A 6517-nucleotide genomic window follows, 5' to 3' on the forward strand; every position below is an offset into this window, starting at 1 on the left:
GCGGGTAGGCAGTTCCGCACAAAACATGATTTTTTTTGGTTTTTTTATTAATTTTTGTGACTGCAAATGCTAGTAGGTAGCTTCGACGAGGGCAGGAAGCCGGTGGCTTGTCCGAGGTCTCTCCATTTTGCCCTGATGATCCTTTCTGCTTTTTTTTTCTAAAAGCTCAGAAGAGTTTATTTGGCTGATTTTTCGGCTTCGGCAGGTAGGTGGTTCCATAAGTTATTATAACCTGCCATAGGACGGTTTTCTTTATGCTGTCCCTTATTCCAATGGCTTAAGAAATACTATTGTTGAGATAACTGTTATAATTGTACTTACGGAATCTTGGGGATAGAATTTCAGAAATATATATGTAGCTTCGGTGATTATATCAATGAGAGAAATGGCAAATATATTGGGACCCTCGACAATAACATATGTGATTTGTTGTGATGCCAAAAAATATAGCTTAATACAGAACATATATATATTATACAAGGAATTAAACTTTTATTAATTGAACACTAAAGAGTTAATTAATCTTTACAAGTGTTAAGATATTGAGGTTGGGACTCTGCCCCTCACGAAATGGCTGATGCTACTGGGGAAATCGTGTATAATTCTAAAAATTGCATAACTCTAACCCAATGCTTTCTAAATTTTTATTTCAAAGGTTAACATTTGTTTTGTGGCATATTTCCATATTAAAAATAAATTCAAACCTCTGCAAATATAAATATAAAGCGCTTGGAACTATAGAAAATGCAGCATTGCTATGTTTTGTATTGCAAAAAAATCCAATTGACTGCATGTTCAAATAACGACAGTTTATCGCAGTTGACCCTTAAACATCCTGTTTGTTCATTAAATCCCCTATTGATGATTTTTTTATAATTACATAAAGTGATGTAAGCTTTGCTATGGTGATGTGATTCTGGTTTGGGGAACGATTTCAATATGATAAACATTCTCTGTATGTTTGACCCCACTGGGTCACTCGTAGGTAGGGGACCCTATTGATGACGTCAGGTCACGTGACACCCCTGCGACGCTGGGTGAATTTTTCTTCTGGAGACCCAATTTGGCCTCAGGCTACCACTGACTAGATGTTTTCTCTGGAACAAAATTGAAAGAAAATGGGACATATATCTGGGGAAACTAGCACAAATATAACTAGTCTTTGTTCCCATTTATTTTTTTACCTGACTATTTTTACCTGATTATTGAAACCTTACCAAATATAGGTTGAGAAACCCTTTTTTTCAGATACACCTCCCAGCAGGAATTAGAAACAGATATATTGTATTTACATAAAAACACTCGCACACACATACGCTATTAAATTAAAATACTCCAAATTAAGGTTTATATTCCTTTCACCAGTTTTTTTTTTTTAATCTATTGAACATTCATCCTCTGTACCATTCATTAGTAGGGACCCCCCTATTGACGCCTAGTACTCACGCCAGAGCCTTGGGACAAATTGTGAAAAAACCGGTTGGGTTCGGGCACGAGTCGCTCAGGCTCGTCCTGGGAGGTGGGTGGGGGGATCCCTGGGGGAAACGGACCACCACCCCACCCCACCATCTAGCCATGTGCGCGCCGAGCGTGCCGTAACCCAACCGCTTAAATCCGTTTTTGCACGAATCCGCCCCAGAAGTAGAGTCGGCACGACACTGCCCAACCGTTTCTCAAAATCAATTTATGATTTGTCTCATATTACCCTACTGAGCATTGCAGCAACCTAAACCTAGCATGCAACGCCGCAGCTGCCTGTACCCGCATATCATGATCGGTGACTTTGGTGAACGGAGCACTCACAGACAACACGCGTCACATGACTCCGGGTCAAAAGAAACACCGACCCAACAGGCAGCATGGTGGAAGCACAACTGGTGAGTGTCACCCTGAGAAAAGGGGACAGAACAACATTCGAACTCGCAAGACGTGAGGGGGGCTTCAGGGGTCACATCCATCGGACCACGTAGCCCCCCGTGGGGTTTTCCAGGGCCTTGAGCCATGGTTACATGCTAAGGGAAGCCCTGGCAGGATACTGCAAACCGACGCCAAGTCTACCAAACAAACTTCTAAAAGCTGAACCCCCAGAACGTGTCCACTCATGGGGCCAAGCAGGGAATATCATCAAACAGAAAATATATATATAAATACCCCGAGAACAGCAAAGGGGGACCACAAAGGCAGACTCTCCTTCCAGGCAAAAACAAAAGCAAAAGAAAAAACCCTGCAAGAGGACAACTTACCCAGGTGAAACAGAGCCGGCCACTGTTATTGGTGAAAACTAGCTGTGCAGTACCCCGTGCCCCTACCAGTGATGAAAACTACCTCCTACCCAGAGACAAGGGCGACAAATCACCAGCTGACTCCAAGGGCGGCCAAGTACCCAGCAGAGGTAGATCTCATGGTGACTTGTGGAAGGTGGCCCAAGGGCAGTACTTACAGGGCACCTAGGGAAGAGAGTCCTAGGCGCATGCAGCCCAAGTACCATGGAATCTCTCTCCTGGCTCACACACAACCTGTAGAGACAGCCCACACCACAAGGCACAGAACTGAAACAAAACTGGAGCCAGAGGCACCCGACCGGCCAGTAATCACATCAGCCAAGAACTGCTGGTCGGATCGCCGGTGTGGAGGGTCTGGGGTCCCCCTTCCCCCTCCCGGGAGTGGGGGGGGGTTCAATTGTTCGGCTTTCGGTAGCAATATTTTCACCAGAATAGGGTTTGTTTTGGGGCGCCTTCCTTTCTGGGTGCCTATCCAGGTCAATGACAGACAGAATGCTCCCAACCACAGAAGGGTTTCTATAGGCCATTGCTCCTCGTGCCTCTCTAAGGGGGAGGGGCCAGGTTCTGGCTCGTGGTCCCCGGAAGAAAGAACTCCAAGCACTTTGACTGATGTCAGAAAGTTATACATATCCATTCAGCCTGGATAGCTCGGGGAGCCGATGGGGCTCCCACAAGAAAGAGGCGTTGACAGAGCAAGCATCCGAGGCGGTCTGCTTTGCTTCAGCTGTCAGGCGGGAGTTGCCACAAAGATGTTGTTACCTAATTATCTTAATATCTCTGATTTTTTCTTAGTTTTTCTGGGGGGAGCCCCGTCGGCTCCCCGGAGCTATCCCAGGCTGATATGCTAATGTCAGACTTTGGCATCAGTCATGTGTATGGAGTTCTTAGGCCTACCGGGGACCACGGCCAGAACCGGGCCCCCTCAGAGAGGCAAGGGGAGCAATGGCCTATAGAAGCCCCCGTGTAGTTGGAAGCATTCTATGTCTGCCATCGACCGGAACAGGCACCCAGAAAGGTAAGCGCCCCAAAACAAACCCCTATTCTGGTTAAAATTGCTACCTAATACCGAACTAGTGGATAGAACTCCCCAACCGAAAACAAGCAAATTAGTGTGACGTCACACACTGCCGCGCCGCTGTCTGCGCAGCTCCCCCCTCCCCGGGAGGGGGAAGGGGGAGCCCCAGACCCCCCGCGCCGGCTACCCACACCTCAGTTCTTGAGGCTGATGCTATAGGCGATGGTCGTGTGCTCTGGCTCCGGTGTCGCTACTGCACTGTGCTTTGAGTGTGGTGTTAGTTTTGTGGGTGCGAGAGCCAGGAGTTATCTTCAGTACTCGGGCTGCATGCGCCTAGGGCTGCCTTCCCTAGGTGCCCTGTAAGTACTGCCCTTGGGGCTTGGGGCCACCTTCCACAGGCTCCTCGGGGTCTGCCTCTGCTGGTCCGTTTTACCTTTCGGTTTTTCGGCCGCCTGTTGGGCTCTTGGGTGTTCTGTTCTCCCTTGTTACCGGCAGGTAAGAGGCAGTTTGCACTGGTAGGGGCGCAGGGTGCTGCTCAGCTTGTAATTCCCGACATCGCGGCCGGCTCTGTTCCTTGGGGTTCGCTGTCCTCTTGCGGGGTTTTGTTTTTCTTTTTGTTTTTGCCTGGTGGGGGGTTCTGTCATTTTATTCAGTTTGTTTTTGCCCTTCCACTGTTCTCCTCGGTGGCGCCCCCTGCTAGGTCCCCGTGAGTGTACACGTCCCTGGGGTTCAGCTTTAGAAGTTTGCTTGGTAGTTTTGGGCGCCGGTTTGCAGCACCCTGCCTGGGACTACCTGAGCGCGAGTCCTCTTAAAGTAAACGCTCAGGACCCTGGGAATCCCCTAGGGGGCGCGTGGGTCCGATGGATGTGACCCCGGGTCCCCACTCGCTGTGTGCGAGTTTGAGGGTTGCTCGGTCCCCTTGTCTCAGGGTGACCCTCATTGTTTTTGCCTCTGCCACGCTGCCTGTTGGGTCGGTGATACTTTCGACCCTGAGTCCTGTGAGTGTTGCTGCTTGCTTGTGACTCAATTTACCCAATCCTCTGATGATTCTATTCGGGTACAGGCGGCACGTGCGTTGCAGTCTAGGTTTCGTCTGTTGCAACGCGCTCGGTTGGTTGCTTCCCCGGATGCCCCGGGGCTGCCCCGCTTTGCTTTTCGAGACCCGGACTTGGGGGTGGGGGTCGCTTCGATCCTGGTTCAGTCCGCACCTCCTCGTCCTTCCCCTTCTGTTCGTTCTGGTCCCCCGCCCCTGCTTCCGGCCCCGAAGCGTCTGAGGGTTTCGGGGTCGGAGCAGGGGTTACTTGATCTCGAGACTCGGGCAGCTTCGGGGGTTGCCCCTTCCGGGGGGGCGGCAGAGGCATTCGAGTCTTGTCTCCCGGCCGAAGCTTCAGGGTCTGACCAGTGGGCCCCCCTTCCTCCAGCTTTTCCGGCTGCTCCGTCCTTGTCTTGTGGGGTCGGGGCTTGGGGAGAGGACTCGGCCTCGGGTCCTGTGGTGACGGACCTCGAGGCTGGGGAGGGGCTGACTTGGGGGCCTTGGGCCCCGCTGGACCCCGCCTGGGTTTTTCTTCCCACTGAGCGGGGCTTATTGTTACAAGGAGTGGGGTTTTCTTTCCCCCCCTCTGCGTACGAGTTGGATTTGGTGTCGGCCCCTCCCCGGGTACGGTTCCGTGTTCCCCCGGGTACGTCGGTTCCGTCCTTCCGGAGGTTTTCGGCTTATCGCATCCAACCTGGTGTGGTGCGAGCGGCCTTTGCAGCTTACCTCCTGCGTGACCCGGATTATGCCTCGGAAATGGATCCGTCCACGTTCAGGTTTGGGACTTCGTTCCCTTTCTGGCTCCGTTACGAGGTTCCGGAGTCATCCTGGCTAGCAGACTGCCCCTTGTTTGGTCTGGATTCCTGGCATTCCTTCTGTCGTTCCCGCACGCTGGAGTGGCGGGAAGCTTCCACGGTGCTTCAGGTTTTCCTGGGGGGTGAACTTGAGTACCTGAATGAGTGCTTGTTTGCCCCTGCCCTTCCCCGCGATGTGGGCGTTATTCAGCTCCATGTGCAGGTTCCCTCCCTTTCGGCGGCGCTCGTGGCGGAGGACTTGCGCGCTCGGGGCCTTTTGTGTTCGGCCTTGCGGTTCTTTTCCCTCCTGGAGCTGTCTTCGGATTGGCTCGTGGAGGATGTGGGGACGCTTGGGTCCGTCCCGGGGTCCGGCACCTTGTCCTCGGCTGCGCGTTCGTCGGCTGCCTTGTTGAAGCTGTTCACGCCGATTTTGCGGGATGCGGTTTCCCTGTTCTATGCTTCCCGTCTCGCGTGTCGGCAGGCGGTGCTGGGTTCCTCCGTGGAATCTGCTTGGGCTCTGGCTCTTAGGCGTTCTTCACCTTTTTGTCCTCTCCTGTTTGGGGAGTCGGCCGTGGCGCAGTTTATTCAGGCTGCGTCGGCGGCTTGTCGTCCGATGTCGGACTTGTTGGTTTTCCGGGGGTCCCGGGGTGGGTCTTCCCGGAAAGGTCGTGCCAGGGCTCGGGGTTCCTCTCGTCGTGGTAGGCCTCTGGTGTCAGGTTTGGGGTTGGCTCCTCCTGCGGACCCTCCCTCGTCTGGTCGGCGCGGTGTTCGCGCTGTGCGGGGTTCTGGGTCTCGTAAGGGTCGCCGGCCCTTTCGCGGTTTGCCCCTTTGACGGGGGTGGGGGTGGGTCGATGGGGGGCGGCTTGCGCTGTTCGCCCGCGCCTGGTCCCACGATTCGTGGGCCTTTCGGGTCGTGTCTCGCGGCCTGCGGTGGCGTTGGGTGGCCCCTCCCCCCTTTGGGGGGTCGGGGCTGGCGGGGCAGGCTTCTTCCCCTGCGCTCTGTCGAGTCGTCTTGGAGTGGGTACGCTTGGGCGTCGTCGAAACGACGTCGTCCCTCAGATGGGTTTCCCGTCTGTTTCCGGTTCCGAAACGGGACTGCGCGGACCTGCGGTTCATTCTGGACTTGTCCCGTCTGAACCCCTGGGTTCATTGCCCCTCCTTTCGGATGACTACGCTGTCTCAGGTTCGGCTCCTCTTGGAGCCGGGTGCTTGGATGGTGTCCCTGGACCTCCGGGACGCTTATTGGCATGTCCCGATTCATCCGCGGTTCAGGGACTGGCTCGGTTTTGTAGTGGGGCGTCTGAGTTACCGCTTTCGTTGTCTCCCGTTCGGGTTGAACCTGGCACCTCGCGTGTTCACACGCCTTACACGGGTTGTGGTGGCTCGTTTGCGT

Source organism: Procambarus clarkii, chromosome 12, assembly GCF_040958095.1.
Source record: "Procambarus clarkii isolate CNS0578487 chromosome 12, FALCON_Pclarkii_2.0, whole genome shotgun sequence".
NCBI lineage: Eukaryota > Metazoa > Arthropoda > Malacostraca > Decapoda > Cambaridae > Procambarus > Procambarus clarkii.